The sequence below is a fragment of the Ambystoma mexicanum genome, chromosome 6q, assembly GCF_040938575.1.
Source record: "Ambystoma mexicanum isolate Mex_15411 chromosome 6q, UKY_AmexF1_1, whole genome shotgun sequence".
Taxonomy (NCBI): domain Eukaryota; kingdom Metazoa; phylum Chordata; class Amphibia; order Caudata; family Ambystomatidae; genus Ambystoma; species Ambystoma mexicanum.
Window position 1 is genome coordinate 898097073 of NC_090937.1, and position 26604 is coordinate 898123676.

Consider the following 26604-nt stretch of genomic DNA (forward strand, 5'->3'; position numbering starts at 1 on the left):
TTGTCAGGTATACAGGTGTCCTCATATTTCACACACTGCAGCTAGGTCCTGAATGCTTGCATCGTGTATGCTGTCTTTTTTGTAGATCAATTGTTTAGTGGTCCCAGTGGGATTTTCTATAGGGTATACCTTGTTGAGGCGCTCGACTCCCAATTAGAGGAACTTTGTGTGGGTTGTCCTCCTGGAGAGCTCTAAATAATATATATCCTCTTCCGGGCTCTCATAGACCTTGTGTCAAGGTCTCATGAGTGCAATGCGGGTGATTTCAAAACTATTCCAGGAGCGCATCACAATACAATCTGTGGCTTTGTGTCTCTTGCAACCTCTTCCAATGCAGTCCACCTTGCACCTTTCAACACTAAGGTGCACGGTCCTATTAACAGCAATCAGGCAGTCTTGTTTTGCAAGGCTATGTTAGCCACTGTGGGACTCTGTGGCTAAGGTGCCCCGTTATGCACTTTTATAGGGTCTCTCAGTGAAGCATGACATGTTTCCTATGAGATAAACGAGTGGGTAGAGTTGACAAGATTTTGCTCAGGACTGGGCTCTACTTACCACCTGAGTATTCACAGGAGTATTAAATGTCTCTGACCACTGCACGTGCTAAGAATTCAGCCGTGTTGGGAGCCTGCATGTCTGCCTTCTCTTTCTGCCTGAGTGCAATTCTGCATGGTGGATGGCCCGCGGACTAGGTCTTTGAGGTGGGGGTAAACTCCAATACATCAGTGGTCTTGAGCGGGCCACGGAGGGCAGGGTACCAACGTTTTTGAATTCTGCAAAGGTATGCGGGCGGCGAAAGTACGTTCACTTTCTTAGTTCGTTTATCTCTCCAGTAGCAGGGATCTGTGCAAGCAATAGTCTCTTATTAATAGTTGGCAGCACCACGCGGCTGCGTGCGAGATTCCAAACCTCTGTTTGGGTTCCCAAGGTACAGTGAAGCTTCCGGCAGTGTCTTTTCCCAGCTCTTGAACCATTCTGCGATCCAAAGTGGGGTTCAATGCTGGGTCGGGTCTTTTCCCATTTGGCCTGTCCGCAGCGGCAGGAGGTGCCGCATGTATGGCCGTGGCTCACAGGGGGTCCACCAGATGGCTGAAACTGAATGGGGCGTGTGTGCAAGGCTCAGCGCTCTGGATCCGTTACGCGTCTCAACAACGGCTGGACACTCTCCGGATTCTCATGTTTGGGGCCGCATCAACGTCAGGAGTGGATAGAAGCGGTAGCTCACAGGCCCCAAAATGTTCTGCAAGCTCTGCATCAGTGTTCCAGAGAGGCGCTGCGATATGGCAGAATTCTCCCGTTTTCCATAATCTTCCCCACAATGGAATGGAGATTGCAGCGCAGAGTCGAATGACAGGGATTTCACTAATGGATATGGTTTTAAATGTGGTAGATGGCACAAGCACTGTAAACAGACTTGCCAGTACACACAGATTGCACAATCCACAGTCTGCAAGTTCTGTGAAGAAAGATGTCCAGCACAAACGATTTCTGAAATCAACACCAAAGTAGCAAGGCATCCATGTCATTTTCCAAACACTCGACATACTCTGCCTAGGAACATCAATAATGATAAACAATCTAGTGTGAATCCTTTGGGAGTCCATTGCGATGATGAAGATGATGATTATAGAAAAGTACACAAACATTATAAAAGGAAAATACATGGGGCCCATTCATTGCATAGAGGTCCATCAGCACCACCTGCAGAACCTCCCTCCACCAGTGCATCAATAACTCCAATTGGAAATGAAGTCTCTACATCAGCAGTGGTATCCACTACACAGACTCCTCTAATACTGACACCTGATCTTACCATGATGCAAGTCATGTGTAAAAAATGCTGTGAATGGGTAGTAGTCAAGGAAGGTACCACATTTAATGAATGGCAGAAGTTAATCGCACAACACCTGATTACCTTGCACCGTTAGTTTTTTTTTTTAAGTGGCAATTTCCCCCCTTTTTTCCTTAAAAGAATAGAAACAAAAATACATCAAAATGTATGTTTCTTTGTATTTTATTTGCCTTTGTTATATGTTCCATTCTTATGTACTTTCCTCCCCTATTTCACACCACTCTTTCTATCCCCCATAACTGCCCTTTTAAGGGCCACCTTTTAAGTTATAAAAATAGATAAAAGTGAACAGAGAACTGCAAACATATATAACAATACATATTGTAATTTATTTGATGTAGTTTCAGTAATCAAACCCCTCAATTATTTGCTTGCAGCCGTGGTTACAATGTTAACATGGGAAACAATTTAGCCGCAAATAAAAGCAACGCAGTCATTGTTAGCCTTAGCCGCGCAAGCAAAAACCAGCAATTCATTGAATGAATGCTGTAGCCACGCCTATACAAAATAACATTCAAGAAATACAACTCTGTATATGTGCATTACACACATATATATCGAATTTATTAAACAACTTTCTCTTCTTTCTTCCATAGTATGAACTCTGAAACAAAATAAAATGTTGTTTCTACCAAAATAAAACAACATTATTGATCTTTTTTTATACTGGTACTAAGTGAATACTGATTTTATTCCTTGTACACTACCAGTAACAGGTTGTATTCATTAATCATACTATACAGAGAAAACAGACTTCTCGGAGAGAAAAAAAAAACTCTATTTAGTTATTTTAAATATTTTCCAATAATTATATATAAATATACACATTATACTCTACCTAAAATAACACAACATAACAGTGCAGTATAGCAGAAATAAATCCAGTATTATTGTAACGCTTACCTGGACTCTGCGGGGACACTCACGAAGGAACTACGTGACACAGTTCTTCTCAATTGGTGTTGCTTCCAATCCCCCCTCTACCATGTGACTAAAGGATTCCTAGAACAAACACAAGAGATTTCTAAGAATATTGACTAACACTTCTAAATGGAGTTCAACCAAGTTCCAAAAGCTGATGTAATACTTCAGCCTTTCTCTTTACCTTAATTATTTATTTTTTTAGCTCTCCATCCTGCGTCTGTGCAGTGGCTCTAGTTCTGCAGAGGGGAGATGGTGCTGACTATTATGGCAAGGAAGGAAGTTTTCACTAATGTTCAATGAGCTGGAGGAGGTACTGCAAACAGACATGCACACAAACTGGGAATGAGTGTGAACCTAAGACAACTATGCCTGACTGAAGTAAATAGGAAACTAAATGGCCAAAATCCAATGGAGCCCCACTGGTGACTAGGACTGGAAAAATCTTACTGAGTTGGGAATGCCTTAGATGTGAGGAAAAATTCTTCACAGCACGCATTCATGGTGAATCACAACAGGAAAACGAATTCACCTCAGGAAACACGCTCACAACCTACGGAGCGTTCGAGCATTCGAAATAAGTAAAAGTGTGCGCGGCAACATACAACATCAAATGCCTGCAGCGGAATGAACTAAAACAATGTGTAGCGATCACGCCTCAACTAAGACCCAAAGCTAAGGAAACACTCAGTAACTAATGGAGCGTACACCCGGCTCCGTTACATTACGCGCGATATGCGCTTCATTAATGATTACAATGCAACACTGGGAGTTCTACAATACCACAGAAAAGCAAAGATACTCCAGGGAATAATGGTAAATGATACTTGCGAAATAGCCTGACTGGAAACTCTTGAACTGCGGAAGTCAGTTCTGTGACTGGAAGGTGACAGGGCAACAGAAGTGACCGGAATGAAGTCCGTGACTAGAGTCACACGCACCGACTGCGGAAAGTTCTGTGACTGGAAAATTGTAGGAACAACTGGGAACTCAGCGAATGAATAACGGGCAGAGGAGGGAACAAAAATGACAGAAAGGGAAGGCTAAACCAGTGGCGCCGAAAAGAGACAGGACCTAAAACTGGACAGCGGTAAGCGTTGACTGGATTCTTTCTGAACGCGAAGCAGGGAACGCTCGAGGGGAGGGCTTAAATAGGAGCAGAGAGAAAACAACTAGACCTACACTGCGCACACTACCAGCATAACCAAGGCAGCCCTGTTGAGTGTCAGGAAGTACCACCCATGCCTAACACTGCTCTGAGTTGTTTTTTCCCTAACATCCAAGAATGGTAGATAGAAGACCAATTCTTTCTGGAAGCAATTTTAGGAACTTTTGCTGTGATCATGACAGTTATCACCTTAACTATACTAACCATGTAGGTAACTACAAACTCAGTTTTGCATCCGCAAATTCTAAAAATATTTTCCTACAAAGTCAAAAGTTTGTACACATATAAATATATATTTCAGTACATTGTACATATGTTACAAGGCTAAACAAACATCATTTAATATAAATGTACAGATTACTTTATGCAACCTTCATCAGGAAACCAAGACATACAACCTAACTATGTCTTCAGTTTTTCAAATAAAAAAATAAAGACATGTCAACAGTGTGAGAATAGTTTGAGTATTAATCTTTTTAAAGAATAGTCATACCTATATTACAAATAATAGGTAGACTATAAAAACTGTTGTGAGTAACATATGAACACTTAGCAAAAACTACACTAATAACCTAACAAATTTAATTTCCATATTTATTATACAATCTGTGTGTGCCTTTTTTTTGGCCATCTACATACCTAAGACGTTCATAATAACATTTCACATTGTACACATCATATTTATTTAAAAAAAAAGTAAAACTAAGAATTATAATATAAACTTCTGTTAGCACTGATAATCTTACACAGTCTGGAATACCCTTTTTTACTATATCACAATCCATTCTAATTTATACAAATTATATCTACATTGCCATTTCATAAATTCTTTAATAATTTGGTGTGCATCCTTTTTCTGGCAACCTACTAACCTAAGAAGAGAATGACAATGTTCTTAAACCTACCATACAAACCGAAAAAACAGGTGCAGGTACAGTTTAATGACTAAAAGGATTATAAGACTTTTCTAAAACTTCACACTGCATTTAAAACATATGTATACATTTAACAATCCAACACTTTCAGGAAGATATTTTCATTTTGTATTTCAAATATAATACTTTTTTTTCCAATGTTGTGTACTTCACCACCTATAGACATAATAAGTAAACACAACATCAGTTTGAATATTTGGCTCACCAAGTACATTTTGACTTCCTGCTGCAGAGTCTTGACTTCCGTCAGGAGTCTCTTTTGCCAATTAAGCTCCCAAAAGTTCTTCTTGATGCAGTTCTGTCTCCAGTACCTCTGACTACTGGTCAAATGTGTTATATGTAAAATGATTTTTCAAAAGTTTCAAAACTTTCAAGCACATCGCTCTCTGCACGCTATGGAAAGAACAACTACAGAGACAAAAATAAAATATTTCCTTTTACTCAGCAATTTGGCAAGGCAGTTTCATGTGCTTAATGGCACTTGCCTTCTCATGTCTTACTAGACACCCAGTACATCCATGAACTTTAAACCGTCCTCTGTCACTGTTTGATTCAATATTTCGATATGAAAAGCATTGTGGTACTTCATATAAACAAAGATCCTCCAACACTTCCGATCGATTTGCATAATATGTATCAATCAAGTTAGTTTTGACAATCCCCGTAGTAACAGGTACTCCTTCAGATAACTGCTCAATTTCACTAAAAGGCTTCAGTACCCAATTTCTAGTACTAGTGGGTGCATGACTTAACCAAAGTGCATTGATGATAGGTCTGCAGAGAGGCAAAATAGGTAGTTGACCTGCGGCTTCATAGCTACCACACTCTCTATGTGAAAGTATCTTTAGACTACAGCTTACATGTTTCTGGCTAAGAGACTTATCTGCTGATAAATCTGCCCATACTTCAGCTGCATTGCTCTATTCAGCTTGTTTCATGTATGCTGTAACATTACAAGCAGTAGATGTTGTATCATCAGCAATACATTGTACATCAGCATTTGCATTCCATAGCTGAGCAATGACAGGATTGTATCATTAGTGAATTGGCATTCCTTACTTCTTTTTCAAAACATATTTCTTGGTGACTTACCAGTAACAGGGTGTCGAACAGATGACATTAAACTATTCACTCGACCAACTGGTGTCACAGGCCTTGGAAAGCCAAATCTGCACTAAGTGTAATATTTGTCTTTACATTTGTATTTTCTCTGACAGTACTTTCCACATGAGTGTCTTTGAAACCTTTTCACTGTGTTCCGTAGATCAGAATTCACATGCTCAGCAGAAATTAAACAAGTAACATATTTTTCAATAAACTCTGTTGCACAGCCATCACTTTCCTTACCAAACTGAGGAGCATCTTTAATCCACAGCAGCATCTGAATATGTGGAGCTCATGTGTCTGGTACTCTTTCCTCCCCAACATTTGTCCACAGCGCCTAATGGACCAGTTTCTCTATTACATATAAAGTGTAACATAGCTAACGATCTGTGATAAAAAAATGTGATAAACTTACAGGGTCCATAGAACACAATTCCACTGATGGCATATGTTCTATATCTTCTTTCTACGCATTACATTCACAAATTCACTCTGCAAGATCATCCAAACCATAATGAGCACAACTTAATGTTACAAACCAAGTTGGGGGGCCAAAGTTTCTAATCATGCATCTAACCTTGGAGTGTTTCCTATACCAATACTCCTTGGTTCCTCTCATTGTATCAAGATCATTGGTAAGGTCACCCTCTAAAACTTCATTTTTTTCTTTTACCTGTTGCATCATCTCACATACAGAAAGATTTTGAAATCGAGCTCCAGACTTAGGTGTATGAGCAACAGCATAACATAATGTTGAAAATTCACTTTCATACAATAAATGAAAAATATACTAAACATTGTTGCAAAATTGGTATTCATCAGAATACATTCTTGTGCAACGATATTCTGAAACAGAGATTCATACCTTCCGATCATCCAATCATCCTCCTGTACCACTAGGAAAAAGCATAGGGAAACAATGAGCCTCCAACATATTTTCCCAAACACTGATTGGTGCACCTTTTGTTGCTTTCATTTGATACAATTCTAAACTGTCGAACATCACTTCACGTGAGTGTAGTGGATGAATAGTGTAATGTTCATACAAACTACTACCTTCTACAACAGATAGACGTTGGAATTGACTTCACTGCCTTTCTTTGTCGACTCAACATCAAGCATAGACAAGTCTGGTATAGTCATATTGTCTTTGTATAGATCATTGTGCTCCAATAGAAATGCCAATGCGTATTATACTTTTCCAATATCTATAAGCTGTGGTCAAATCCTCTTATATTTAGTGGCAACACCATTTACTAAAACAAACAAAGAATCTGCAGTATCACTCTCCACTTCTAGAGTGTTCACATTTTCTTACAAGTTGAGAGGTAAATACACAATGTTGCCTCTCATTCTTAAACAAATGACTTTTTAGGTTTAGGCAGATTTGACATATTTGTTTGCAATCTAAAAATAATCTGGAAAGGATGAACAGTTTGAAATGAAATCACTTCAAACATATTCAATTTGTGAAGCACAGAAGGGAGATCAGACACTAAAATGTCATTCAAAACACTTATGTCAGGAATACCTCTGTGATTATAAAACCATACATGGTGTCTGCAGAAATAAAGTGCCTTTCTTGTGTCAAATCATCTTTCTACAAACAAATACAGGTAAAGGTCTTTCCAAAAATCCTCTAGACTTTGTTTAACTTTGTCCTCAATGTACACCAGTTGCATTTGAGACATATAAAATGTGTCTCAACAAGATATGCAAACAAGGTCCGGTCTCTCATTAGAAGATAACTCAAACATTGCAATACTTTTTTATACTGTTAAAAAATCTGATCCTTTGAAAGCATAAGATCATCATTTCCTCTTCCTGTAAGTGTTTCATCTACATAAACATAGGACCTTGCTACAGGTCCGGCGGTAAACGTGCCGATGCTACCAGCAGGTTGCTGCCAGACCATAATGATTTACCAGTGCCTGACTTCCCGGTAACACCAGCGGATTACAACACCAGTGGTCCGGGAAGTCAGGTGCCCGCAAATGCTAAGTCCCCATTCCCATATAGTCTCACGGTGCCAGTGTTTCTGTGAACAAGTGGTCTGACCTGCTGGGTGGCACGGATCCCGCCCGCTGAGTTATAATATGCCACTCTGGAAACAACGGTGCCAATAAGCTCACCGGCACATTTGTTTCCAGACCGGCATAGTTGTAATGATGCCCATACTCTTTTAAATGAATGACATTTATCATTTCCACTGTAGAAACTCAACTTTCTACAGTTCCAGGCAAAGGTATTTGATTTAAAAGTGAAAGAGACATACTTTGTGTTTTACACTCATAGAGTTTACATAGGAAGATATCTAATTTTAGTATGAAGTGCAGCCAGCATCCGTATATGACGAAACTGGTTCTTATATCTACTTTTATGAAGGCAAGCTAGAGAGTGACCAAGAAGGCCTGTCTCTCATGAACTGCACAGCCATCTATTCTTTGTAGCATCTTGAATAGTCTTTGAACATTATAATTTGTGTACAAGTTGCAAAAATCGCTTTAAGACTTTACAAGAAAACAAGTCAATATTGCACAAAGAAATTACACGTCCATACCTCACAATGCTTCTTTTCTTTTATTTTATTCTACATCAACCAAAGGTTTCCATTTCTATATTATCATCCCTTAGGATTTCTTCTTTTTTAGAAATCACACCATGTTGTACTCCATAGCTATGTCTACTCTCATCAATAGCCAAGAGAACATTCTTTCCTTGAATGTAATTCTCCTCGTTAAAAAAATCTTTCTTTATGAGAAGTGTGTTTCCACTCTCCACCAAACTTGTCTCAAAAGTTGTTACGTTTAAGTATATGAACTCTTTCTATATTTGTATAGAAAGGTATAGTCACCTTAAGTAATTTCCTAAGTTTATTCAATACAAAAATGTATAATTTTCTTTTGATATCAAATGCATTTTTACTTAACCTTACCAAATATCGTGATTTTGTTTTCACAAATCTCAAAAGATTAGTAAAAACTCAAGAGTGATACATTTTCTTATATATCTCTTAATTCCTCTGTTTCAAATTGATATCACATTTCCTATCTTTTTTTTCTTAAAATCTTACTTTTTTTACTAGCTAGCAACACATTGGATACACTTTTTGCGTTCTTACTATCAATAAAAACATTCTTGGTTCCATCAATAAGTTCAGTTGGCACATCTCCCATTTCAAATTGCAGATTTTTAAAAGTATTGTTGATAACAGATACCATTGTATTATCTACACTATTTGTATCTACAGATATAACGACACAACTACTTCACTGCAGACGATGCTTCCTAATAACACGTTGTTTTTGTTTTCTTGATGGCATCTTAGAAAATAATAAAAAAAGGATGTTAACGTCACTCATTACATTTATTTATATTTTCAATATAAATATAACTTTCATGTTGAGGCTGTAAAACAAAACATCACTATCAAGTAGGTAATGATCTCAAATGTAACTCAATCTTACCATCTTAAACACATACTGTTCCAACCACAAATACATAACTAACTGAAAAACGTAGTTTCCATGCATTCAAAGTCTACTCTGCACATCTTATTTACACTACATACAATGCTTCACACACTTCCTCCAATCATGTAACACTAGTCTATTAGAAATATCAGCATATAGGCCAAACAGCATTCCTTTACCAAAAATATGAAAAACTGGTACGTGCTCTTTTCTCTCTATATTAATCCATCACCAAAACTTAAAGGTGCAAAGTGAGCACCATAAGCCTAAACACAATAAACATGGCATAAAGTACCAACATTTCTTATTACACAGTAATGATGGTGTTCCAGGAAAATCTGATACACATCTTTACTTTCATGTACCAGCCTACCATTTATGCGTCTCTGGTGTATCGTCAATTAATATTGGGACACCTGCTCCCTCCTTTCCCCTTTCACTCTGGATGTCCACCTATGCCCGTGTACCTGATCCTTCCTGGGAGGATAAAAACCTTAATGTAATTTGCGACTCCACCCTCTTTGTCTCTCCTCACATCTCTGACATCTCTAAGAAGTCGTACTATCAGCGGCATCTCCTCAGAGCTGTTCTTCTTTTTCTCACTTTCCCCCAGAAGCTCACTCTATCCAGAGCCCTGGTCCTCTGTAGGCTGGACTACTGCAACAGCCTCTTTCTAAATCTACCTGATTCTACACTTTTCCCTTTGCAACTCATCCAGAACAGGACTGCAAGACTTGTCTTTGGCCTCAAGCCCAGGGATAATATATCTCCAGCCCTGAAATCTCTCCACTGGCTCCCTGTGGCTGAGAGGATCAAGTTCAAGACCCTCTGTATCGTCCACAAGGTTTTCTGGGGCCAGGGACCACACTACATCCAACTTTCTCTTCATAAGCATCTTCTTTCTCTAGTACTGCGCATCCTCCTCCAATTCTCTGAGGGTCAAACACTTCTCTAGGCAGGGAGTGGGGAGAAGATCTCTGACCTTGGCTGGGGCCTCCCTCTGGAACAGCCTCCCTACCTCTCTCAAACTTCAGCAGGCCAACCAAAGGATTCGGAAACAGCTCAAAACCTTCCTTTTCATATTGGAGTTCTCTCTCCCTTTCCCATGATGATGTCCCTGACTGCTGCACATACTGGTTACCCGGCCACCCACTGACCAGGATCCTGCATGAACAGTTGCCCTTGCACTACCACTGGGCCTCCCATCCACTTAAGGGACTCTATCTGCAACCCTAGAAGACCCCTGACTGACTGCGCTTATGAGCCACTTCCTGGCAGCACTTATTAGCTACTTGTACTCTCCCATCCCCCTTCCTTATCTTGTTGCGCCTAGAAACACTTGCATACAGGTGTGTTATAAATGACTTATCGTATCATATCAAATCAATATGTAAGGTAATAATAGAACAGAGCTGCAGGAAATCTCACTGACACTTACTCCATCCAGCTGCAGTTTCCACACCTTAAAAGCCTCTACTTAACAACTGTAGAACATTTCCACAATCACACCTATTACTATGCTCCTGCTCACACTACTACATCCAGCCACACTGTTGCTTCTCCCACCAGCCATTTAATTAGTCCTCCTTAGCCACTCTGATCAAAAATCATACACAATTAACAACCTCACCTATTACTACCTATTTAACCATATTAAGCCAATGGCCTAACCCACTCTCCTGTTTTCACCGACAAACTAAGACTACTATTGCTATTCAACAAAACATAATAGCATGTATGTTCTCCCTCCACTGTTCATCCCATTTCTCGCTGCAAGGTTAATGGTCAAGTGCACTGAGCACCCTCATACAACTACCTTAGCCAAACACATCAATAATGCCATTCCCCCTATCCCACTGTGCACCCCTATTCATTTTACATCTCCCAATGTCACTGCTAATTGAATACACCACAGTACCCATTTCCAACATAACCTAACAATGCATGATAAAGCATACACATATTAAAAGAAATACATATATAAAGCTACTCATTTGCAAAATCATACCTATATACAATGAGTCAAACACATTTGATAAATTACTGCACAAAGCTGAAATGCCAACTATCAATCCCTACCCACTTAGCCACTATAAATTAACCTTCTTCACTTAACTTCAGAATTTCCCAAACACCATTAACCTAGTATATTTTGCCTACATCACCAGAATATTGTGATAATACCTGGCATTCTCAAGCCATAATTTCACATTCTTAAATCTGTTCCGAAATAATCTGTAACACATCTTTGCGTTCATGTACAACCAACTATTCACTTGTCGTTGCTGTGTCCTAAATTCATAAACAAGATAATAAGATAAAAGACCTTCAAGATAACACACTGCCACTTATTTGCTCCACTCAGCTGCAGTTTTCACACCCGAGAAAAATGTACTTTAAAACTAAAGTACAACTCCATGCACACCCCAGTGAGTATACTGCTAGTTATATAAATGGGCCTACCACTCCCTTGCTTCTCCCTCCAGCCATTTCATCAGTCCTCCTTAGCCACTCTCATCAGAAAACATGCAAACTGAACAACCTAACCTATTACCACCTATTTAACCATCATAAACCAATGGTCTAACCCACTATCCTGCTTTTCACCGACAAACTAATCACTACTATTGCTAATCAACAAAACATTATAACATGTATAGCCTTCCACCACTGCTCATCCCCTCCCTTGCTAGGATTTTAATGGTCAAGTGCCATAAGCACCCCCAAACAGCTACCTTAGTAATTAACCAAATATTTCTGTTTACCCCATCCCACTACGCACCCCTATTCATTCCCTATGTCAGTACTAATCTTATACACCACAGTATCCATTACTTTCATAACCTAACAATGCATGATAAAGCATACACATATTAAAATAAATACATACATAAAGCAAGTCAGTTGCAAGCTCATACCTATGTACAAAGACACCAACACATTTTCTATATTACTGCACAAAAACTGAAATGCCAACTATCAAACTCTACCTACATATCCACTATAAATTCACCTTCTTCACTTCACTTCATAATTTCCCACAAACCATTTACCTGGTATATTTTGCCTGAACACCAAAAGAATGTGATAATACCTGGCATGCTGAAGCCATAATTTCCCATTCTTAAAGATTTTCCAAAATAATCTGTAACACATGTTTGCATTAATTTATCAACCAACCATTCATTCATCTTTGCTGTGTCCTGAAATCATAAAAAAGATAATAAGAGAAAAGAGCTGCAAGCTAACTCACTGCTACTTAGGAGCTCCACAAAGCTGCAGTTTTCACACCTTACAACACTACATAAATAGTAAAGGACAACTCCACTCAAACCCCATTGCGTATACTGCTGGTTATATAACTGAGCCTACCACACCCTTGCTTCTCCGACCACCTATTTTATCAGTCCTTCTTTTCACTCTCATCAAAAAACATGCAAAATAAACAACCTAACCCCTTACCATTTATTTAAACATCATAAACCAATGCCCTAACCCACTATCCTGTCTTTCACCAACAAACAAATCACTACTATTGCTACTCAACAAAACATAACACGGATGTCCTCCATGGAATGCCCATCCCTACTCTAACTAGGATTTCAATGGCCAAGTGCCCTTAACACCCCCATAGAGCTACCTTAGGAAACCATATAAAAAATACAATTTCCTCCATCACTCTATGCACCCCTATTCATTTTACATCTTCCTATGTCACTGCTAATCTTATACACCACAGTACCTATTCTTTACATAACCGAACAATGCATGATAAAGCATACACAATTTTACAATGCAACTCCCAACCACTCCTCAACAAAAAAACGACACTCCAAACGTACTAATTCAAATTAGCTTCCACATTTCTAACACAATACAACATCAGCAATACAGAGTCACAGAGAAACAGCTTAATGTCCAATAACATAGCACACACACACACACACACATCCTATATTAAACAGAGCTATAATTATATTTCTCTGTTCACACTAGGGTTTCTTATTCACTCAGATGCATATCACACCTTCTAAAGTCAGTGAGAAACAAGCTTTACTCTCAAATACATGAGTTGTAACATAACTATGGGCCTCATTATAAGTTTGTCGGTCCGGGAACTACAGTACCGGTAAGCTTGCCGGTACCACAGTTCCCGGACCGGCAAACTGCAAGTTGTGCTCACGGGTGCCTTTCTACCCACCAGGTCTGACCTGGCGGGCAGAAAGGCACCCGCAAGCACAGCATGTTGGATGTACCGGCACCATTTATAACGGTGCCTGTGCATCTGACCTCCCCATTCCCATTGATCCCTATGGGTCTCAAATGGGAATGGGGAGCATTCCATTTCAGCACCCGTGAAAGGACAATTATTGGGTCCGGCAGGGCGGTAATGATCCGATTATTGCCCATTTCTGGGCACCGTACATTTTCAGAAGTTGGCAGCAGCCTGCCGGTTTTGCCAAACTTCTAATGAGGCCTTATGGCATAACATGTCAAACTGCTTCATCACTCTCCTAAAACAGTGAAGTGAAATATAGAAAACAATAAGAATCCACTTCACTAACACAGACAACTAAACATACTTAATTTACTCTACACATCCTACAATTCATAATGTACATGACATATAGAAAACACTCAATCACTCACCTTAAGCTGCTCCAATGAATGATATAATCTTCACAATAGCCCAACACATGACCACCTGAACACTCTAAGAGCTGGGATCAGAATGTCAAAACTTCACAAAAAGGTCACTTTAATAGCTTTCAGAAATCACAAGCACAAAAAGAGGACTGTACAAAGCAAACAAGGACATGCTCAAAACACCTTTATTACAACATATAGCAATACATGAACCCCAACAACTCCTTCCAAAGAATACCTTGAACAACATTGACACACCTTTTTGATTTTTAAATATGTCAAATTACATAACCTTTTCTATAACCCTGTTTACAGGATGAAAACACACCTATCGATTCGGCTACTTGTACATTTTTCAAATATGACAAACAACAAATATCACAAAGGTTTCAAATTTAATTCACTGATACCATCAGGTGAGAACATCCAAACAGGAACACATGCAGAAATCTCTTCTAAAACATCCATAATAGAACTAACAATTATATTTAAAGGATCACATGTGACTGTCCAAATACATATACTCTCCAAACACATATAATGTATCTATGTACAATAAAAATACCAAAGATGTTTACAATAAACACAAATAATTTTAAAGTCTATTATAGCTTCAATTGTTTAAAACTATTTCAAATATTTTCAAACAGATGAATATGTGATTCAAGTTTCAAGAAGATTCAAACAGCAACCAACACAACAAGTACCCACACATGAAATTATGGATTCCATGAAAGTAGTAAAAGGATTATTACGTAATATTCAACAAAAAATCCAATCTATGAAAAAGGATATTGAAAATTTAAAAGAAATCATGGACAGTAAAAATGTTGATAATTGGGCAACAGAAGATGTACCATGTGTTCAACTGAAAATTAAATGTAAACTCACAACCACATTGCCACCAAAATAAATCTTTGTTTCCAAATTTGTTTACCTTTCCAAATAGGTACACATATATGTATTAGAAATGTATACAATGTTTTTTTAAATGTTACAATAACTTTTGACAAATCCCACTCTCAATACCCATTAAAAAAATGGACAATACATTCTTTTTTCAAAACATTTTCTATAACTGTGGCTACCAACAGCCCCATGGCTCTCCATGTTTTCTAGCCGTGGCTATCGGAGTGTCTCTATTTCTTTTGCTAAGCCGAGTATAACATTTTAAAAGCATAAGAGACAATAAAAAAGCACATAAACAAGAATGCTTTTTACGCATTGCATCCTTAGCCGCGGTTGAAAGTAATAGAATTTGCGGCTAGGGCCCCCCCACAGTCTCCAACATTAAACAACCTATGGGCCAAAGGCATAGCCACAGCTATTCATATATGTTTAAAGAAAATATATATATATTTCTATCTGAAATAAAAGAAAACATGATCAGTTCAACAACACACACTTTGATAAAACACAATTCAGGGGCCTAATCATGGAATCCAGTGCAGAAGTCCTGCAAGCGCCGCACGCAGAGAAGGAGCGTGCTCCCCGCATGCGCCAGGCACATTGCAAAACAGCTTTTCCCTGCACTGTGTATTCATGGATTTCCCGAGGCATTATCAGCCGTGGAGCAGTGAACATCCAGCAGGGCCAGTTATGCCCCCAACACTGCCCATTGCACAGGATAAAGCCAGTGAAATGTCCAATACGGCGAAAAGGCCCCACGCTACCCTTGGCCCAGCACACAGCCCCCCTCCATCGTAATCGTGTGAAAAATCGGAGCATACCCCGCTTGCGGCAACAAAATTGCGTGAAAATGGCCTCGCGCACACCCGCGAAATCCTGAACCCCGCTCGCGTCAGTCAAATTGCGTGAAACGTTCCTTGTGTACCCCTCAAAATCGCAAACCCTGCTTGTGCCAGTCAAATCCTGTGTAAAGTGCCTTGCATACCTCTGCGAAATCGCATACCCCGCTTGTGCCAGTCAAATTGCGTGAAAAGGGCCCACCGTAACCCCATGAATACGCATACCATGCACGCGCTATTCAAGTCACATGAAAATGGTCTTGCGTAGCCCCATGAAATCCTGTACCCCACCCGCGCCAGCCAAATCACATGGAAAGGGCTGAGCGTGTGGAGACAGGTGTTGGGGGTAACATGTGGTGTGAGCTGCCTGCAAGCTACGGTCATGGATGAAGGGCTGCCTGTGGGGCATGGTCATGGGTATTGGGGGTCCCCTGTGGTGTGGGCTGCCTGCAGGGCATGGCCAGACGGTGAGACCCGCACGCTTTTTTTCCCACTGTGATTGCCCCTGTGTGTCGCGTACCCCCTTTACGAGGTCAGAGTAGCTTGCGTCTTCCACAGGTATGCATTTTTTTGTGTCCCTGGGTGCCACGGTGTACTGCGGGATGTTTATTACAAGCACATGGGTTACCAGGTTGTTGCATGCACATTTGTTTTGTTATTTGGGGTGCTTGAGCATTGCGTGACACATCATTTTTCCCCAGGGGTCACAGACAGCCTCGCAGGAGCACAAAGGTGCATCTACCATCACGTACCCTGTCCCCTTCACCCCAATTGCCCAGGACAATTGTTGTGTGCACCTCCCATTCACACTAGTCCATCAGTGCCATGGTTGGGAGGCCACCAAATGGTAAGGGTGGCAAAGCTGGGCGACCTCCCAGAGGTGGGTGTTTTTTTGGGCACATGGCTAGGGTGGCCAGGGAGTCCAGGGACAGGGAGTCCAGGGAGGCAAAGGTGACCGCGGAGGGGGACATGGTCAGGGTGTTCCACAGGGGCAGGATGTCCAGCCACATGCTGGGACAGCCATGCCACCACCCCCCCTTGGCTCAGGGAGATGCTGCTGCTGCAGACATCCCCGGCACCCACCTGACCCGACAGGAAGTGTTATCTGCTGTCACAGGCCCCCAGGTAGTGGAAGCTGGCAACAGCACCCAGCAGCCAATGACTCAAGTCAGGCCTTCTGTCCTCATGCCATTGCCTGCTCCCACTGGCCAGTCCACCAGCACCCCTGACCAGAGCGGCAGTAGCCAATTAGGGTCCGCACAACCCACCAAAAGGAGGAAGCGTGTTTCTGCGCAAGAGGCTGGGACCCCAGACACGGCTCAGGCGTCTGGCACGTCACGGAAGAAGAGTTTCAATAAAGTGGAACTGGACACACTTGTGGGCTACGTGACGGGACACGACCGTGAAATGCTGGTGGGGCCAGGGTGCCAAATTACGCCTGCCCAGCGTAAAACCCACTGGCAGTGCATTGCGGAAAGTGTCAGTGCCATGGGATTTGAGAAGCGCACATCTGATGATTGCTATAAGCATGGGACTGACCTCCGATGCTGTGCAAAAAACAAGTGGGCTTCTAATTACGCCTCAACTCTGGTGACTGGCAGTGGACTAGCATCAGTAGACGATGTACTCACTACTCATGAAGAGATAGCTTCAGGGTTCATCAATGAGGCTCTAATCCAAGAAGTGGGAGAGATGCCGGATTTTGATGCAACATCCGGTGAGTGTTGATGTGTGTGTGTCCAGCCCAAGTGTGGTTTGCTTGTGTGATGTGTTGTGATTGTCTGTCAGTTCTGGCTATGTATTCATGAGTGCCATGTGTGACACATGCAATGCTTGACTGATGCGTCCTTGTTGTGATGCAGTCTGCATGCAGGCCATGTGCTGCACACAGAGCCAATCCTCCTCTACACACCTGCACCCTCCTTACATGCAGGACACTCGGCAGCCTCTCTTCTCCATATCCTTGCTCCCAGACATAATTACTGATAGCCTCTGCTGATCTTCCACTCAACACTCAGCCTATGTCGTCACATGGCTGACATCTCTGTGAGGTCACCCTGTGAGCGGGTCCCCCTCTGGGGCATGCTTCCTTGCCTATCCCCCAATAGCTCACTGTCTCCATTGTACTGGTGATTCACATGTTGGACTTATGAATTGGTCTTTCCCAGAATTCTCTGCATATGCACACTTCCCTCTGAAACTCTGCCAGACCTGTACTGTGTGGTACATCCTTTGTCCTTGATGCAGGGTTTCTTACTTGCAATGTGCAGATGGCACAGGGCCACAGTGGACATGAGTGTTCATTCATGGACCATGTGCATTCCCAGCAAGCCCCTTTGGGTCTGTGTCAAGCTACTCAATTTACTCCATCTCCGGTATTTCTTACGTCTCATGGTATTTGGTCATCCCTTTCATGCTGACTCAGGCTCAGTGCCTCATCACCCCCATTTTGTGGGTGTCCTCGTTTGTCTCAAGTGTAGGACTCCCCCTGGTACAGCCTCCCTGCCTCTATGCAACTGGTGTTGTAGCTTCTTCGTGTCTTGGTGAACTTCTAATGATTATTCATGTGTTGTGCTTTCTGTCCTCCTCTCATCTGATGTAGTCTCAGATGACTGAGGTGATGCAATAGACACCTGTCCGCTACAAAACAGTACTCTGATCCACCATTCTGAAACTGCACTGCCTCCCAGCCATTCCCCGAACGGGGGCGTGGGGGTTACTGTATCCCGACAATCCCCTGCCAACACTTTTCACATGATGACTGCAATTGCCCTTACACTACCATCATCACACAACATTGATGTGTTTGTGTTTCTATTGACAGTTGAGAGCGTACACATGTACTGCACTGCTCCCACACACTTCTGAGACCTGTTTCAGCCTTCTACATGCCTATTCACTTGTGTGATGTCAAGGTGACCTACCATTTATGGATCCATGTGCCTTCCTTCACTGTATTGCAACACACTGGCATTGTGGCATCCTGTTAAACATGTGTGCTTTTAGTTGTAGTAATTGACATTTAATGTATGGTGACATGCTTTCTACATTGGACACGGACAGTACTATTTGACTTCCAAAAGGGGCTGGTTGACAGTTTTGCCATGCCTATGCTACGTGCCATATGTTTGTTGGCATCTATCATTTTTTGTATAAGGTCTCTGCAATGCAGGAGCTTGTGTGTGATGCAGGTGCTATGCAACATCCATTAAATGTGTAGGCTTCAAATTTGACACGCATCCATGTCTGCTTTTAGGGTCACCTTCAATTTCATTTCCACTGCATGCAAGCCAGAGTTTGTGTCATGTGTGATATGGCTGGTTCATGTGTTGGCTGTCAATGTTGTGATGTCTATTTGTGTGGTATATGCTGGTGACATGTGTGCTCATGTGTTGTTACAGGTGATGAGGCACTGGAAGCAGAGGGGGAAGAGGGGAGGGTGGAGGGTTCGGGGCACCAACCAAGCACCAGTGGAGGGCGTAGAGTGGTAGGGCATGAACATCCATTGGAGCTCCAGACCATCCTGTCCCGGATTGGCTCTGGGTACACCTCTGAGGATCTCTTTGACTCTGATGCTGAATCGGATGTTCATCAGTCCATGTCGTTGCAGGTGAGTGATTCTGCAATGGATGCTGTTCTGCCCGACACACCTGTAGTGGGGGTACAACCCTCAAGGGGTCAGTCAGTGTTGGAATGTCCACCTGCAGTGATTATGGGTGCAGGGTCACACTCCACACCAGTTGCTCCTGTTCCTGGGACAGCAGATCGACAGAGGAATGCAGTCCTACAGCCACAGGCAGCACCAGCACAGAAAGGACCAGGACTCTTTGGACCAAACAGGTGTGCTGTCTGGCAACACAGTGGCTGTGCGCCACTGGGGAACACTGTGTGGGAGAATACTAGGTATGCCATTGCACATCAACAGGGGGCAGCTATTGAGATGATGGCTTAGGGCATGGGACGTGTGGCCGATTCCATTTTTCCCCTGGTAGGCAAGTGGAGCTCCAGCAGCAGGCAATGCGGTCCACATGCCACTCACACAAGCTGGACACATTGGCCGCCAACAGGGACCGACGGGCTGAACTGGTAGCTCTGTGCACAGCCATGGATGCTGTGGCAGAGGCCCACAGGGAAGCCCTGAGTGAAGAGAACGTCTCCCTCAGACAAACTCTGGCTACACTTGGTACACGGGCAGAACAGTGGAGTGAGCAGCTGGAACTTACAATCTTGGCTGAACTCCATGCAAGCTGTGAGGACATCCGTCTGTCACATGAGGCCATGATGGCAGAACTCTGTGCTACACGTGAGACCTTGCAGGAGAAAATCTGTGCTACGTGCCCATGTCACCCACCCGACACACCATGCCATGGCATGCCTGGCTATCCTCCTCCTCCTGCAGTGTCCCACGATCACTGCTGCAAGAAATGGGATATTCATCGTAGCGGTATATGCTTCTTTGTTGTTTGCCCACTTTTTTATGCTGTGTGGGGGCGCTTACGCCTGCTTGCACATGGCATACGTGTTATGGGCTGTGTGAGACTTCCATGAATACGTGTTGTTAGCACGCATGTGGGCGTTGCGCGGATTTCGCAGCAAACTTCCCCCGTAACGCCCACATTTTTCACATGTTGCAATTTTCATGCTTGCGCCCCCGATTTCGGCGCACATTTATTCCATGAATTAACTTGTCAATACGCATGTTTTTATGACCCTCATATTTTGTATACTGTGCATAACATGTACTATGTGAGATACAACATTCATACATACAACATTGTTGTTCTCTTTCCACATTCTAATCATTTGGTCATTGAAAAAAATAATGCAACTTGGATTAAAATAAAGCATACAACAATGTAAAAAGGTAGTAAACAGGGATATATAAACTGGGTGAAAATACACAAAGAACATTATACTTTCTAGCTGCAGCACAAAGGATGGGGAGGGGTGAGTAAACCTGGAAAACAAGGTCATATAAACTTGGTGAAAATAAACAAAGAACAATATACTGGGTGGTTCCAGGGCAAAGGATGAGGAAGGTTACGTAAACTTGGAGAACAAGGGATAGAAAACTCACTTTTCTTTAAAAAAAATTAACACCACACAGATACTTGGCAATATTGAGCCATTCTCTTTTTAGAGTTGTTATTTTCATATTCTTCCCCAGATGGACGTTCCAACATATCCAACCAACAAGAGTAGCAAGATTAGCAGTAGTGTTAATCCATCATTTGAGTTCCGAATTTGAGTTCCAAATCCATTGACATCCAGTATGAAACCCCCTGCTCACAGTTAGTGCTTCTTTAAAGTCAAAGAGCACTCTTCCAGAAAAGATGCAGAGGACATACTATGCACATTCTACAACAAAACTATACATTGAAGTCCTTCTGATGTTCCCTCTCAAAGCCTAGTAATATCAATAATAATAAACCATCCAATGCGAGTACATTGGGGAAAGGTGGATGATAATTATCAATATGCACACAAAGATCATAAAAAAAATGCATGGGGCCCATTCCTTGCATACACAGAGATCAGCGCCACCTGCACAACTTCCATGCACCAGTGCAACAACATCATCAACTGCAAAATTCATCAACCAAGTTAACTACACTCCTCTTTTACCGACTCCCGATCTTTCCATGATGCAAGCCATTTGTAAGTGATGCCACAAATGGGTAGTGAAGAAAGCAGCCATATTTGAGAAATGTCAAACCATCTGCTGCAAATCCACTAAAAGGATGCGCATGATGCCTATCAAGATGCCTATCAACAAGTACTCAAGCACCACACAATAAAAATGCATGGGGCTAAAGCATAAAATGCTGAAAAATCTGCACATCAGACACACCCCTGCCATCTTCACAGTGAGAATTCTGGAATCAAACCATGGACTTGAAACACCTGTAGCACACCATTTCAACAATCATCAGAAATGCTATAGAGGTTAAAAAAGAAGGCTTTTCAAAATTATCTAAAAATGTGCTGCTCCCATATCCAGCAGTACCACTTTGTTTTGAATACAGTTTGACCTTTCACAGAAGTTTACTGTCCAACATCTGGTGCAAATCTACTGGGATCATGAGAATGATACAGCTGCAACAAAATAAAACAATAAACAATGACTAAAATGAATTTAGAAAACACTACCTCAGAGAAAACTAAACACAGCTAAGAGTACTGCATAGCCGCAACTCCATTAAAATTACAACAAATACAATCAAATTAACATTCAACCTCACTAACATGAATACAAAAACTAAATGCCCATATATAAATGCCACTGATTGACGAATCTAATTTTGTAGGTCCATGTTAGAGAAAGTTAAAAAATACATTGCAAAATACTTGCCACACAATCAGAGCAGTTTAAACAAATTATAACAAACACTATCTGCTAGTAATAACTACTATAACTAACACACACAACACTGCAAATAAACCTTAAAACATGTCAAGATTTAATACCATGTGCTTTCACATCACCCACACTCCTCCCATGTACACAGGCAGAGTTCTGCAATCAAAAGGATGAAACTGCAAAAAATGGTGGTTTTTATACTTTCCAAAATGAATACCAAAAAAAGTGGACTAAATACCAATTAAACTACTAAGATTGATGACACGTTGCCAACAACCTATCACAGTCAGCTACACAAAAAGAAACAGTAACCAATAAAACACAATGAAACTGACAGAAATCTATTTTTCCCCCACCTTGCATCTTTCATAACTGCGGCTATTTCACGCAGGTACAGACCCTAGTTTGTATTTGTGGGCACACGTACATTATTATGCAACCTAAAAATCAAACTAAACCAGCCCAAAAACTGTATCATCCATATAACAATATGATTATTGCACAAAAAATGTATATATTTAGACATGGCTACAAATATAACCATGCCTGAGGTCTTAAACAATTAAATGATAAAAAGTGTTGACCTGCATACGCATATGCTACCTGTAGACACGGTTACATGACAGCCCTTCAGGGATGTTTGTCGATAGCCATGGCTAATCGCTGAAACCACAAACTTAAAATTGTAGTTTCACCCTCCCAAATTATAAACAAATGCCCCTAACATGCCTACCAACCCCCCTCCAATCCCCATGTTCCTCTTCCATCTCCCAGTAACCCGTAAAACACTCTATGCATGTATGATCCTAACCCACCCAAAACTTTGTACATCCGCGGCTACCCACGACCAGAGACACAGGCGTGGTATTTGCCCACAAATTGCCTGAGGTTACAGCACGACCACAAACACACGGCAAAAATAATGACAATAAAGAAGGCACAAAAAAAAATACGCACACAAGTTCATAGCATGAGAAACAATACACAGAGTAAACTACAGTATATGCGGTTCTAAAACTACAGTACAAATTATCCTTTAACATTATTTCAAAAAACAATTCTCTTCTGTTTTTTTCCACAGTCTCACGTCTACAAAAATCTAAAAACACACAACCCAAATACATAAGACTCTAAAATAGCTACCAAATCACAGAGTTGGCCTTTTGGCCATGGCTAGTGATTTTTCATTTCAACGTCTATACCTATATAAATAACTTTCAAAAATAAATAAAACACAGACACCCCAAAACATATAGCAGTGAAAACAGAACCAGTCTTACCCACAGATATCTGTGGTCCCTTGTAACCTCGGATATAGCCGCAAATAACAGCAAAACAGGCAGAAAAATGAATGCTTCCCTGTCCCGCAGGCCATAAACAAATGCCCCCCTCCTATATGCCAGCTCCCCGAACTCGTCAGACGGCCTCCTCACTTCCCCTGACCACTCCCTTTCACCCCAGAACACACACTGCTTCTGTGATGCAGTTTGCTTTCAGATGTCGAGACTACAGAAAGCTTTGTGTTGCAAACTCTGAGCCTGGACTCCCTCCAACTCCCAAATTTCACTCACTGCTCTCTAGCCACACTCCACCTCTGCCTTCATGGCATTTGTATGTTTTTCTACCTGCAAATAGATTTTTACTGTGTTTCATGTTCCCATAATCTCGGTTATAGCTGTAAAAATATCTCTTGCGTCGAGAGAAAAACAAGATGGCGGTTGTTTCATTTTTGAAAACAATGACACTGCAATGCACCATGGGAGATATCTCTATTTTTTGGGGGGAAGGTGGCACCCCATTCTCCGTCAAATATTTAAATAACTATGCACAGAATAACCCCAAACCATGCAAAATACTCTTTGGAATGCTTCGTTGTTTCAAACCTGGTCCAAATCCGTCCAAATTCCCGGTTCGCTCTGCGGACAGTGCCCTGATTGGCCGAACGGCTTGCGTGATGTCCGCGGACATGCGACGTGTTCGCTGCTTGGACGGCGTGGTGCGTGAAGCGCGTCAGATTTTCTGTGGCGCCCGCCATCTTGCATTTGTTGTCAACCGCGGACAGCGCGGTGAAACTTGGATTAAGAATTGTATTTAGTGGAGTGTGTTGGTGTGTACGAGTGTTTGGGGAGGGTGAGGGAGTATGAGATAGGTTCAATGCTCTGTTTTTTTATATGCTAGACACTTTTGTTGTGTTCGATTTGTCTGCGGACAACACAGCTGTTCTGAAATGTTCTATATAAACTAAATGGTGGGGGGTTCTGAGGACAGAGTATGTGTCATTTTGTTCGCAAGCAAGCTAAAATTGAGCTAAGAACACTCGCAGTGTCCTTAAATGTTCGTACATAAACAAAATGGGGGTGTCCTGAGGACGCTGTACGTATTGTACTCTGGCAAGTTGAATGTGTTCTAAGAACACTCGCGGTGTCCTGAAATGCTCTGATTGCTTACCGGTAATCTTCATTACTTCTAGTCCTACTCTTCCTCATCACAGTACTGACGACCCTCCACACCCTCCCTGTGGGGAAGGTCCCATGCTGAGGCTTGGTAATATGAAACTGAGGGATGTGGATGTGGGGGAGGAATTATAGGAATTTAAAGAAATAGAAGAAGGTCCTGTGTCGAAGGCAGGGGCCTCATGAAGTAAGTACTGGGGCGAGGAAGAGTGGACGTGGAGGTAATGTTTGCAATTAAACAAAATGGGGGTGTTCTGAGAACGCTGTTCGTATTGTGCGTTGTCAGGTTGAAAGTGTTCTATGAACCCTCCTTATGTCCGTTGACATTACAATTTCCTATGGCCCTTACCTGACTTTTTGTCCACTAAACAAACGATAAATCAGGCTGCTGTGCATCGACATTATGTGATAATCCTATCACTTGCCCCATCGACCTGGCTGACCTGCTTTTGCGAAACTAAATCATATCTCCCGCCCCTAAGCCTGACATTATCAAAGCATTCATATTCCCCGTCTCTCTCCGTGACAGTACAGGGTGCGTAGCCAAACGCGCCCAGTAGTCTTCAGTTCTACGCGACTTTACACAGAACCCGGAAGACAACACAGATCATCTCACAACACATCGCGCAACAATTCAGAATATGAAACTGTGATTTTAGAGCAAACAGCAACATTGTACATTTCGTAAAGTACTTTTATTTGACATCAAATGTTTAGAGAATATTGAGCGTTTTGCATTTGTCTTTGCAGTCGATCCGCAAAAGTTCATCCTGCGTCACGCGCTGTTCCTTTGTGGTACACAGGGTGTTGGTTTATGATAAAAGAAGCACTATGGTCACACTAATAATCGGAAGGCTGTTCCAACAATGAGGCATTAGACCACCATAATGGTTGGTATGTTGCTTCTAGCCACTAGTACCGCATAAGGCCCAGTCGCCTCCAGTCCTATGCGACTTTACACAGAACCCGGAAAACAACACAGATCATCTCACAACACAGCGTGCCACAATTCGGAATATGAAACTGTGATTTAAAAGCAAACAGCAAGATTGTACATTTCGTAAAGTACTTTTATTTGACATCAAATGTTTAGAGAATATTCAGCGATTTGCATTTGTCTTTGCTGTCGATCTGCAAAAGTTCAACTTGAGTCACGCGCTGTTCCTTTGTGGTACACAGGGTGTTGGTTTATGATAAAAGAAGCACTATGGTCGCACTGATAATCGGAAGGCTGTTCCAACAATGAAGCATTAGACCAACATAATGGTTGGTATGTTGCTTCTAGCCGCTAGTACCGCGTAAGGGCATATTGGTCCTTGGCGATTGTACCATACAATGGTGAGGGTCATGAAGTTGTTTAGAAGTAGCTGCACCTGGCAGTTAAAAAATCCGTCGGCCGGGGTCTGAAAATCGTGGCATTGACAGTACGGAAGGACATACTTGTTTTAAAAAAACATAAATTAGTCTCACAAGCCGATCTTCATCAAAAAGATTCATTTCATTTATTAGGGCGTGAAACTATTTGCTAGCGAGGATAGTGCAACGGAGTATGTTAACTTATTCCCATTAACCCACCCTCTGTCCTCTGCCTTTTTCAGAGCCCTCTAAGCGACAGGGGACCAATTTGGCGGTGATAGCGCGCGGTAGAACACACCATGCCACATTGAACGAACAAGTACAACTTAACCGGGCTTCAACCCCACGCTATTGTTATTATATTCCGGTATAAAATATTCTAAAGGGTTACTTACATTATATTGGCATTTTCCATTGTCTAAGCGTAGTGCAGTCCCAACATACGACTCCGTCTGTGCCAACGATCTTTCTCATAGTGATATAATATATAAAAGTGGTTTTGTTTCAGAAATTTCATCCTTATCGTGTCTGATGTTTTTGCAACACTCCTTCAAAAGAAGTCTTTTAGCACAATCGCTGTCTGTCA